The following is a 12,749-nucleotide window of genomic DNA, read 5'->3' as shown; positions in this document are numbered from 1 at the left end:
TGCTTCCCCACATGGCATGGCAAGTTCTCTTCTCCTGGGAACTGGAAATAATAAACTATCTTTTCAATGACAATCATCTACTAATCTGCAGACCTTAGTATCAACAGCAATTTTGCAAATTACGTTTATATGTTATTATCCAGGTATTTATGACTTCCAGAAACTTAGAAATAACCAGCTATCTGGTCAAAATTTATATAAAGATTTTCATCATAATATTATTTATAACACTGAAAAATCAAAAGCAGCTTAAACATCTAATAGTAGAAAAATGATTTTAGAATTATAGGTACATCCTAGCATCTAGTAACTTTAAACTTTAATATTAAATAACTTTAGCTTACTATGAAAGCAATAAAAATTATGTTTTTAAAGAATAAGTAAATGATAAGAGAAAATATACACAATTTGATGTTAAATGAAAAAGACAAGATGTAAGACTATATCTAGGTGTGTGGGGAGGTGCGCCCAGTCGTGTCCAACTCTTTGCAACCTCCTGGACTTTTGCCTGCTAGGTTCCTCTGTCCATGGAATTTTCCCGGCAAGAATACTGGAATGGGTTGCCATTTTCTACTCCACTATACCTAGGATATGATCTCAATTTTTGTATAAAAAGTGAGGAAAGAAAATATGTACTTCGAAAGACATTCTCCTAAAAAAGAATATAAAATCAAGAAACACAATCTGCTTTTGGGAAAGCTACATTCATACTGAGTTATCAATTCTTTTCTAAATATTTATAAGTCAACTATTTTAAAATTCTGGTTATCTTTCTAAAACATAGAAGCAGAGTTTCCCTGGTGCCTCAGCGGTAAAGAATCTGCCTGCCAATGCAGAAGACAGGCGTTCAACCCTTGATCTGGGAAGATTCCACATGCCTCAGAGTAACTAAGCCTATGGGCCACCACTATTGGGCCTATGCTCTCAAGCCCAGAAGCTGTAACCACTGAGCCCAAGCGCCACAACTACTGAAGCCCATGCTCCCTAGAGCCTGTGCTCTGCAACAAGAGAAGCCACTGCAGAGAAGCCCATGAACCGTAACTAGAGAGTAGCCCCACAACAAGAGAAAGCCCATGCAGCAACGAAGACCCAGCAGAGCCAAAAATAAATAAATACACTTTTTAAAATAAAAATTAAAAATTAAATACAGAAGCAAAAGAGCCAATTACAGATGCAGAGCTGTGGGTCCTCCCCACAGGCAGCACTAGTCAGGAATGATGCCACAGATATAAACTAGGATTCCAAACCACGAGTAGAAATAGAGTTAACAGGAATTCCCTGGTGGTCCAGTGGTTAGGACTCCATGTTTCCACTGCAGGGGACCCGGGTTTGACCCCTGGTCAGGAACTAGGATCCTGCATGCTGTGTGGCGTGGCCAAATAAATGAACAAATAACAATCTAAGAACTTCAAACACAATTGTACTACAATGCTCTTGATTCTAGAAATGTGGCTTACATTTTGAAATATCTTAATTTTCTCTTTCATTTTAAAACAACAGCCCATGGGGAAGGCCAGCAGGCTCATTCTGGGTGTTACAGACACATGGTCAAGGGCTTCACTGACTCCCACAGCTTTTGGAGAGAGGAAGGGCTTGTCTTCCCACTCCTCTTTCACTTCAGAGACCGTGAGCTTCCCAGGCTTCGAAGGTTCTGGTGGGATGAGTGATATGTTAGGGTGGCAACTTAAGGGGTCCACAAGGTTTCTTAAGCCCTCATTTGAGTGAGGTTATTAGGCACCCTGACTCCCCAGGTGGTGCCGGTGGTAAAGAACCTGCCTGCCAATACAGGAGATGTTAAGAGATGTGGGTTCACTCCCCGGGTGGGGAAGATCCCCTGGAGGAGGGCATGGCAACTCACCCCAGTATTCTCGCCTGGAAAATCTCATGGACAGAGGAGTCTGGCGGGCTACAGTCCATAGGGTTGCAACGAGTCGGCCACAACTGAAGAGACTTAGCACAACACAGCACAACATTAGGCACCTACGGTTAAGCAAGATTCTATACAGGAATAAGAACCAACCGCAGAATGACTGTGGAGGAAGAACAACTGCAGCTTTACAGAGCAAGGCAGATCCTAAAATACTGTCGTGTGCATGTGTACAGGCCGAACATCCCATGAGTGGCCTGCCCTGGGGTCCAAGCAGCCAGCCTCTGCCGTGGGGTGGGGCCCCAGGGCTGCTGGCCCCAGGCAGCTTTCTCGGGGTTGTGCCCTAGGAACACTAGAGGAGGTGACAGGGGACAGGAGGAAGGCTGTCCTCTCTTCCCGCCTGCACTCTCAGGACCCGCCTCACCACGTACCAGCAGAGGTGCCCTTCATACCAGTATACATTCGCCATCATACATTCCTACCTCCATGGCCTTGTTCCCTAGCCCCAGGGGTGCTGGCTGCCTCCGGCAGTGACCGCCTGGCCGTAATACCTCAAGGTTCCCTGTTCGCCCTTTCGGCTCCTCTAGAACCAATTTCCCACCTAAATGCCTTCGGTTGAAACACCCAGGATGTGTTCTGTTCTCTTTACTGGATCCTGACTGATAGGCCTTCATCTCTAAGAGAAAAGAAATACATCATCATGTTAAAACTACAGAAACCCATCACCTGGCCACACTGAGAAGCTGGTCAGTTTGTGGGTCAGAAACCATGACTCTCCCCAGCCCATCCACCGCCTGGAAGGCAGGCAGGCCTAAGTTCAGGGAGCCCCATGCAAATCACTTCACCTCTCACGCCTTCAACTCCGTCCTCTGTAAACTCAGAGAGAAGCAGCGCATACATCATACAGGACCCCTGCCATCCAGGAGGCATCCTCCCTGCCCGACCTCCCACAGAGGAGCACTGTGCCAAGGAACTCGCCCTGGTTCCTTGACTGAACCTCCTCAGCTGACACGGGTTTGAATCCCTCCACAATCTTGGCCACACACCTTGAATAGTTCCTGCTTAAGGAAGGTTGTTTTTTTTTTTTAAGAAATTTTATTATATTTATTTATTTGGCCACACCATCCAGCACACGGGCTCTCAGTTCCCTGACCAAGGATCATTCTTAAACGTGAAGACCCTCCCTTCCTCATTCTGGACACTGCATCCTATCCATAAGGCAAAAGATGACACCCACGGTTTGTTTTCAGCTGCACATCACAGTTAAGTCATATTTTTGCCTTCCATCAATGAAAATACCTAAACATGCTTTCAGAAGCATGAAAAGTGCTCAAACTGACCATCTTTTCATTTGGTACATGACTTCCAGAAGAGGAATGAAAATCATTCTGCATTTTAGCCATTTACCTCTCCCTTCCAGGAGGGCTTTGCTTTCAAGGCTCTTCTGAGGATGGCACTAGAGACAGACATGACTGAACTACGTGTGGTACCAAAGTACAGACCCCGAAGATGCATGGCCAGGTCTGAAGGCTGGCTCTCCTCCTTACCAGCAGTGTCATCCAGGACTAGTCACCTAGCTGCTCCATGCTCATTTCCTGATTTGTAAGATGGATACACCACCTTGCTGGATTATACCATGAGGATTAAACGAGTTAATATATGCAAAGCACTTAAACAGTGTCTGGCCTATAGTAAGTTTACAGAAATGTTGGTTCTTCTTAACTAGAAAGAAAGCTACCAGTAATAACACTGTTTCCATCATCATTTGAATAAGCTTCCTCAAACTAACCTTATGGACAAAATTTTAAAACTGAAAGTGAGGGTGGACTTCCCTGGTGGTCCAGTGGATAAGATTCTGAGCTTCCAATGTAGGGGGCCAGGGTTTGATCCCTAGTCGGGGAACTAGATCCCACAAGCCACAATTAAGCCTGCGTGCTCTAGAACCCATGAGCTGCAACCAACTAGAGAAGCCTGAGTGCTACAACGAAGACCCAGCACAGACAAATTAAATTGCAACTTAAAAAAAAAAAAAATTGAGTGGGAGCTGCAGCAATTATATTGGAACCCAGAGGGCAGAGACACAGATAGGAGTTTCCAGACAGCATGATACCTCAGCCACTCCTGATGCTGCATTTTTATCTATTACTTGAAGAGAGGGTTAGAATATACCCTTATCCATTCTTTTTTTCCCTTTCCTCTTTTTCTTTTAACTGTGCCGCACAGCATGTGGGATCTTAGTTCCCTGACCAGGGATCGAACCTGCACCCTCTGCCTTGGCAGGCAGAGTCTTAACCACTGGACCCACCAGGGAAGTTCCCCTTATCCATTATTAAATAGTATAGCTAGAGGGGATTTTAAGTAAGCAGGATCAAGAATCAGAATCCAAGAAAGATCTGGCCAAGCAACCAACTCTAATGAGATAAAACTTAAGATTAAATCCTAGGTTCTGCACCCAGCAGAAACCAAGTGTTTGGATAGGGGCAGGTCAGGGGTAAAATGATGCCTAAGGAGTGTTCTGATAGAAAGTACACCAGGGTCAGCAGGATGAGACCTGCGAGGCATGCAGTGCACACACAGCAAATGTCAACTTCCAGGAAGACGGCGAGGACAGCCACCTCCCTGTCCTCTCACCCATCATGAGCATGGCGTCCAGTTCTGATCACTACATTTACAAACAACTTTACAGTCATTTTATAATAACTCTGATGACCACAGAAAACCCAGAAGTAGCCACCATTCACACAGTCATGTTTTATTCTTTCTCCCTCTATACTACCCAATACAGGCAGTGTTAGATACAGTGTTTTTCTCACTTAGTCATGTGGTGAACATTTTCCTGTCATTAAAGGTAGATGAAAATGTTTCTTTTTTTTTCAACTAGGAAAAATTATTTTCACCTTTCAACTCATCTTTCCAAGCAATGGTTACAGTAAAATCAATGGTGTGAATATACCACATATTAAAGAAAAATACATTTAATTTAGTGATCAAATGGAAGAGCTTTTGGTACTGCTTATATATGGACATATAATAAAATATGCTTCGATTGGAAAAATATCTCAAATCTCATCAGTAACAAACTGAAATGATACAAAGGTGTGCCGAAGGGAAGGGAGGGCTATGGAAGCCCCCTTTGCTCCCAAGACAGCCTGGGATGCACTTTCAAGCTCCCACTGCCATGCACAAACTCACACACAGACACACGCATGCACGCATGAAGTGAAAGCACAACTTTCATGACAGTGTACCCATTCTGCTAGTCTGTTTCCTTCACTTTACAATGTGCCCATCAGCTTTCGTGCACTATCCCCTATTTGCATCAATCCTACAAGTCTGACATTATGCCTGTTTCACAGACAAAAAAATGAGACTCAGGGTCAGGTAGTTAGTTATGTAGTAAACGCAAGATGTGAAGCTGGCCCTCCTCACCCCTGGCCACCATGCTAACTGTCTTACTTCAGGACAGAGCAAGGCATAGGAAGAAAGGGCACAAAAATGCCCACACTTCAGAATACTTAACAAATATTCCCACTAAGAGATGGAAAGATGGTAAAAACTCATGTAAAAGAATACACAGAAACAAGGCCAAAATCTTGTGGACCAACATCAACCTCACTTTTCACTTCATTTGGTCCACAGGCCAAGCAGTAAAGACCATTCACCCACACTCCCAGCTGCATACTGCAAGGTGACTATCTGAAAAAAAGGTATTGCATAGCAGCACGGGTTCGCTATTATTCCATGAATAAAACATTTTTTTCATCTAAAAATGTAAGTATGAATACTTTTTCACTGCAGACTCTGACAGGGGCACCTTGTCATGAATCTATGAGTTCTGGCTAAGTAAGGTGTCCCCATCTCTGGGGAAAAAAAAAAAAAGTGTAAGAAAAATGTATTAATGAGAACAGTCTGGGAAACAGAGACGTTTCAGGAAGAAAGAGTAAAAGCAGTAGAACCTCCAAGCAAAGAGAGCAGCACGTGAAGGGGGAGGTGTGAATTCAGGGGCTGCAGTCTCCTCCACATCCTCCCTCCAAGGGTCCTCTCCTGCTCGCTGACTTCCAAAATCCACACTAAGATGGTAATTCTTACCATGGGGGGAGGGAACCATACAAGATGAAACCTGAATAGTCAACAACAGGAGACGACAGTGTGGACTAATAAGGAGCCATCAAAAATTCGTGAAAAGAACATTTAGCAATTTGGGAAAACTGCATATGATAAGGTAAGTACAAAAAGTAAATCACAGGGACTTCCCTGGTGGTCCAGTGGTTAAGACTTCCAATGCAAGGGGTACAGGTTCAATCCCTGGTCAGGGAGCTAAGATCCCACATGCCTCACAGCCCAAAACCAAAACATAAAAACAGAAGCAATATTGTAACAAATTCAAAAAAGAGACTAAGCATTAAAAAAAAAAAAGTAAAACATAAAACTGTACAGTTACCATGACGGCAACATGTGATCACATATGTACCTGAAAAATGACAGGAAAGGAAACCAACAGTCAAGTAGCTCCCAACATGATTTCATCAGTATGACTACCTTCTTCGACTTTTCACATCTTCTATCATATTGCTTTCTTACTCCTACAAATTTTTTTAAAGCTAAAAAGAATAAAACATTAAGCTATCAAATGAAAGTTAATTTATGTTCTAAGGCACAAAAAGGTACAAAATGCTATGGGATTTAAAAAGGAAAAGGTAGAGGCAAGGATTCATGAAGAGGTTAGCATTTGAAATAGACTTGAAAGATGCTACAGGTCTACCTGGGTTGGGAAGCAAGCATACTCTCTTGTGTGATCAAATTTTTATATGCTTTGTAGTTTCAAAGGGTGTGTCTCTAACAACAGCCAGAAAACTCCAAACCCGACATCCCTTTGTCACTGAGGAATATAAATTTGTGAGAGTAAATAGAAAGCCTGGAATAAAAAAAAAGACTGCAACACTCAAAAGAAATCCCATTTTTTAAAATCATGATTATTTACATGCAAGTTAACACACTGTAAATTTTGAACTCAAGTATTTTATTAACCTCATTTTAACTCACTAACTTAGTAAATACGGCCTTTTGTGTTTTTACTTTAGCAGAAGTACTATTTGATATGTTTTATAGCCAGTGCCTCTGTAGAGCTCTTCCTCTGTCACTCTTCATACATCTGAGGTCTTTACTCAGCTATATCCATTCTTTTCCTAATCTCACCAAGAAAGGCAAACAGCTACGGGCGATTCAAAAAAGTACCAAAGCTTAACACAAACTAGCAAAATATCTAGGAAACAGAAAGAAAGGAAATAACATAATCCATAGTAATAATTACTGTGACGGTTATTTTCCTTATTAAAAAATAGCATACCAACGTGACCACTTTATTTCAAGCCCTTCCCCACTCCATATCCCCCCACCAAATCAACTCAATTTCTAAAATTATCCTGGTAAAAATAAAATGCAGATGTTTAGAAACAAATAGATAAATTACCTCTAACTCCCAGTGCCAGTCATTGCCCTGGTTTCCAAAACCACTGAAACTGAGGAACTATTTTATGAGGAGTTATTTTACATCACTTGTTTGCATTTCTACCCCAAAGCACCAGAAATGTTTAATAAGAGTGCAGGAAACAAGTGGACAGGGGAGGACTTCCACATCCAGTGACAACAGCAAGGTCTTCTGGCCCTGCAGGGTGGGAGGCAGGGGCAGTGCAGGCAAGGACGGGGCAACCTGGGCCAAACGTTTTTGCTTTGATTTACAACCTCCTTAAAAGCACTGAGGAGCTGTCAAGCTAGCAAGAAACTACCAGGTCAAAATCTGAGGGAGAGCAGGGACCAGGAGGCAGCAGTGGATAGGAAGGGATTTTCAGGTGAAGTCAAGGTGCCCAGGCAACCCAGAGCAGGAACCTTGGAGGCGAGGCCCTCCATGTAATCAGGACCCCAGGGGGCTACTCACACAGGGCACCACCCCACATCCATCCACAACCACCACCCTGGGCCAGAAAAGGAGACAGAGGAACAAAACATGGCCCTGAAGACTTAGCTACAGGGGGCCTTCCTGCATTTTCAGAACAGCTTTATGAGTTATTCGTTATATATCATAAAATTCATGTTTTAAGTGTACAAATGAGGAGTTTAGAATATTTGGAGTTTTGCCACCATCACCACCCTCTCACTTTATAATAGAACATTTTCATCCCTCCAAAAAGAAACCGTCATGCCCATCTGAAGTCATTCTCCATCTCCCGCCCCTGACCTCAGCCTACTCTGGACATTTCACATGGAATCATACATGTGGTCTTTTGTGTCCTTTGTGCATTTTGCAAGCCGGGTTCTCAGTTCTAAACAGCCCAGGGAACCTCAGGCCACAAACACAGTTTAAAGCAGTCCCAGACCAGGCAGGACCAACTGCCTGGCAAAACAAACAACAACACACCCTGGAGGAAAGTGCCTTCACCCTGGGCCAACAGATAATCTCAACAGATAATCACTTCTGAAGCAAACCAGTACACACCAAAAAATAACAAGGCACACAAATAAACACAGTAAAAGGGCAATGATAAAAAACAAACAGCAAATACAAGACCCAAAGATCTTCAAACCGGAATACTAGACAGTGACAAAATGCCATGCTCACGGAGTCAAAAGAACTAAAAGGCAAATTGAAAACAGTCGCAGAAAATGGGAAAAAAATTTTAAGTGACCCGATAATAAATCAAATAAAGTTTTAAAATCTTAAAATGCACACACAGAAAATTAAACACTCAGTGGACTGAAAGAATTAAGCAGAATGCAAAATGTGAAAAATTCAGTGAATGACAAATAGCAGCTTAGACATAGCTGAATGCACGAATATGATAAAAAAGAAACTGTCCACAGTGCAGCTCAGAAGGACAAAAAGGAGGAGATATAGAAGAGAAATATGAAAAAAAGAGAGTGAACATAAATCTAATTAGAGTTTCACAAACAGTGTGTGGGAAGAACTCCAGGAACTGCCTGGCAGCTTCTAAGCCACAACAGAAGCAGGAGGTAGTGGAATGACTTCAGGTGCTGAAAGAAAGTGCCAGTCCTGGATGCACATGTGGGGAAAGCGTCCTTTAGGAAACAGGACTTAATACAGACATTAGCAGATTAACAAAGAGAACGTGACATTAGCAGATCCTCATGAGGAGAAATTCTAAAATCTTTCAGTCAAGATAAAAGTCATCCTACATGGAAGGTCTGAGATCCAAAAGGAATGAGAGTAAAAAGTCATAAATGTGCATTAACCTAAAAGAATGTTGGCAGTATAAAGCAAGAATAATAACAATTTGTGCTTAAAAAAAAGAAGAAATAAAATACACAATGCTGTGCTGTGCTTAGTCACTCAGTCATGTCCGACTTTTAGTGACCCCACAGACTATAGCCCAGCAGGCTCCTCTGTCCATGGGGATTCTCCAGGCAAGAATATCGGAATGGGTTGCCATGCCCTCCTCCAGGGGATCCTCCCAACCCAGGGATCAAACCCAGGTCTCTCATATGGCAGGCAGATTCTTTACTGTCTGAGCCACCAGGGAAGCCCAAAATACACAATACTAACACATAAGAAATAAAAAGTTAACAGGGATTTTTCCAGGCTTATGCTATCCAGGGAAAAAATTAAATAAAGGTCCTGATTAACTTTATGCTTTTTTTGTTATTGTTGTGGAGTATTTCTACTGTCACTGCTAGGGAACTATTACAATGAGAGAAAAATAGTATGTTATCTCACAAACAGTAAAGGGGAAGAAATTAAATAATAAAATATTTTCAGTCCATAAAAAGGCACTGGGGGGGGTGGACAGGAAGAGGAGTACAGGCTGGACAAATAGAAAACACAAAACAAGATGTCAGATTAAAGCCCAAATAAATGTAAACAGACTAAAGGCTCCAATTAAAAGACAAGAATAATCAGACTAGACTTTTTTTTAACTCTTAACCACAAGCTGTTTACAAAAGACATATGAAAAACATAAGGTTGAAAAGAAAAGTTGATGTATATAAAAGGATAGAAAAATAAATGGTGCAAATACTAAACAAGGAAAAATCTGCTGTAACTATATTAATGAAACATACTTTAAAGCATTATTAGGGATAAAGAGAGTTGACCTCAGAGCAATTCAAACTCCCATTCACCAGGAAGATACATAGTTTTAAATTCGTGTAACATAATAATATAGTCTCAAAAGAGAAACAGAACACAAATATTTGACATATTTATTGATATAATCATGGCGAGAGATTCTAATACATTTCCATTATTGATAGAAATTAAAAAAAATCAGTAAAGATGTAAATGATCTGTACATGACAAATAAAATACCTGACTTGAGGCTCACACAGGGCACCTAGCAACTACAGATACACATTATGGTCAGCCACACAAGGAGCATTTACCCTATACAGGTCCAAAAGACAAAGCTCAACAAATTTCAGAGGACTGAAATTTGGAGTGTATACACACACACACACACACACACACACACACACACACACACACACTCACAGAGCTGTACAAGTCACATGATCCAAAACACTAGGGGGTGCCATTCACAAAAGACAATGATGTAAATGGCTCCCCTAAGGATGCCCAGTGCATCTGTTACTGCATTACGAAATCACACACATGTTCTCTGATCAAAATGAAATTAAGCAAGAAATCAAAAACCAATCCTAGGAAAATTTCTCTACATTTAAAAATTGCAAAACACACTTTAAAATAACTCATAATAAAGTCAAAATGAAACTCAGACACTTTGAACTGTATAACAAAAATACTGCACATCAAAACTTGTTGAATGCAGCTCATATTTAATTCACATATTATAATTTTAACTTAAGTATTTACAAAATGCCTACATTAGAAAAGACAAATGACTAGAAATTAATAAAGTATCCATCTCAAAAATTTCCCCCTCAAGAATAGGGGAAAGGGCAACAAAATGAATTCAAGGATAGCAGGAAAGAAATAGGATTTTTAAATAAAGTAACAAAATATTAATGATATAGAGTATCAACAAAGCCAAAGGCTGGTTATTTGAAAGATTGAAAACTGGACAATCCTCTGGCCAGAATTGAGAAAAAAGAGTGGACCTACAAATACTCAATGTCAGGAATAGAAAGGGAACATTACTACAGTTCTATAGACTTTAAAAAGATCACAGGAGAATATGAGGAACAACTTTATGCTCCTGAATTTGAAACCTATAAGAAATAGACAAAATCTCCTAAAAACACAATTTACTAAAACTGGCTTAAAAAATTAAAATCAGATGTACAAACTTCCAGTTAGAATAAGATAAATAAATGCCAGGATGTAATGCCTACAACTTGATAAATATAATTAACTCTGCTGTATGTTATACACGAAAGTTATTAAGAGAGCAAATCTCAAGTGTTCTCATCACATGGAAAAATTTTTTTCTATTTCTTTCATTTTTTATCTATATGAGACGATTTATGTTTACTAAACTTACTGTGATAAGCATTTCAAGTATCAGAAAATGCTGTTATGCAGTGCTGTAGGCCGTTAGATCTCAATAAAAGTGGAAGGAAAAAAATAAATAATTAAAATTGGAGGGAGAAAAAGAATACCATTTCAAAAGCCTAAAGAACTTTCACAAACTTTTTACAAAGGAAAGTTTGGGATTGCATGGCTTCACTGGCAGGTCTTACCAAGCATTTCTTCAACAGATCATTCAACTGTTGAGGGACCACTTTCCTCGGCTCCAGTCACCACAAAGCCTGAACACGTCCCCAGAGCCATGCAGAAAGTCACCTGCATGGAGGTGATGTCTCACAGCGCCAACTCCCTGGAGATGCACCAGGTACAGAAGATAGGGAAGGCTGGTGCCCAGAGCCCACAGTCTGATCTATGGGATGATAGCACCTGAAACAAGAGCTGTCAAGTGGCCTAGCGATTAGAATGGTATTAAACCAGTAAGAAGCTAAGGCATGACTTCCCTGTGTCCACATCTCCCACACACACAGCCATCTCATCCCCAGCAGCCTCACACACACAGTGCACAGGGAGCAGGCAGGAAGCTGTGCACGGAGGCTGCCAGGGACTCCTGATGAGATGGAAGATCCCATGAGCTTTGAATATAAGATAAATGACATTCTAGTACATGAGGGGGAAAAAAATGGATTTTTAAAAGATGCTACTTAGGAAAGCATCAAGATAATATCAAGTACCTAAAAGAAACTGAACAAAAGATAGGTAACACCTCTACAGGGGAAGTATGTAACTTAGGGAAATTCACAGATCTTCCTAAATAAATGAAGACGCATCATGTTCATAGACGAACACTCCATTTTGTAAAGATGTTAAATCTCCCCAAATTGACATACAGGCTCAATGCAATCCCAATCACATGCAACAAATTTTCTTTCTTTGAACTCGCAAGCTAATTCTTAAACTCACATGAAGAGCAGAAGAACCAGAAGAGCCAGATGTTCTCAAAGGAAACAAGTGTGAGGACTTCTCTAAGTCAATTTCCACAAAGCTGGTAATTAAGACAGAGGAGCAGTGCAAGGGTGACCACGGAGAGAGAGCAGACATCCCCTGACAGGCCTACACTGACACGGCCTCTGGAAAAACGACAGAGCCCTGCAGCAGAGGGAAGGATGAGCTTTCTAGCAAAATTCACTAAGACAACTAGGTATCTACAGGGGGGAAAGAAAAAATTAAAATTGGACTCCTTCCATAGACCATACAGACGAAGTATATAAAAGACCCAAACAGGGAAGGAGCCTTCCAGATAGGAGAGGGGATCATCTTCATACTACCAGGGAAAAGAACAGGAAAGAAGTTCTTAGCCAAAATGGAAAACAGCATGAAGATGAAAGAGATAAAGTAACAAATCTGATGACATTAAAACTGAGA

General features: G+C 41.1%; 1 protein-coding gene and 1 long non-coding RNA gene across 17 annotated transcripts in view; both read right to left on the bottom strand.

Moving 5' to 3' along the window:
- Positions 1-12,749, bottom strand: part of RPTOR (regulatory associated protein of MTOR complex 1) — a 315,148-nt gene that overhangs the window by 281,209 nt on the left and 21,190 nt on the right. The window lies entirely within an intron of this gene.
- LOC145540893 (uncharacterized) lies at positions 4,066-7,777 on the bottom strand. The gene is made up of 2 exons (XR_014078618.1): positions 6,206-7,777; positions 4,066-4,109 (listed from the first exon to the last, which is right to left on the bottom strand). It is a non-coding gene; the product is annotated as an uncharacterized LOC145540893 (long non-coding RNA).

Source organism: Giraffa tippelskirchi, chromosome 3, assembly GCF_054371585.1.
Source record: "Giraffa tippelskirchi isolate mGirTip1 chromosome 3, T2T-mGirTip1v1.2.pri, whole genome shotgun sequence".
NCBI classification, from domain to species: Eukaryota; Metazoa; Chordata; class Mammalia; order Artiodactyla; family Giraffidae; genus Giraffa; species Giraffa tippelskirchi.
This window is presented reverse-complemented; position numbering and strand designations above follow the sequence as displayed.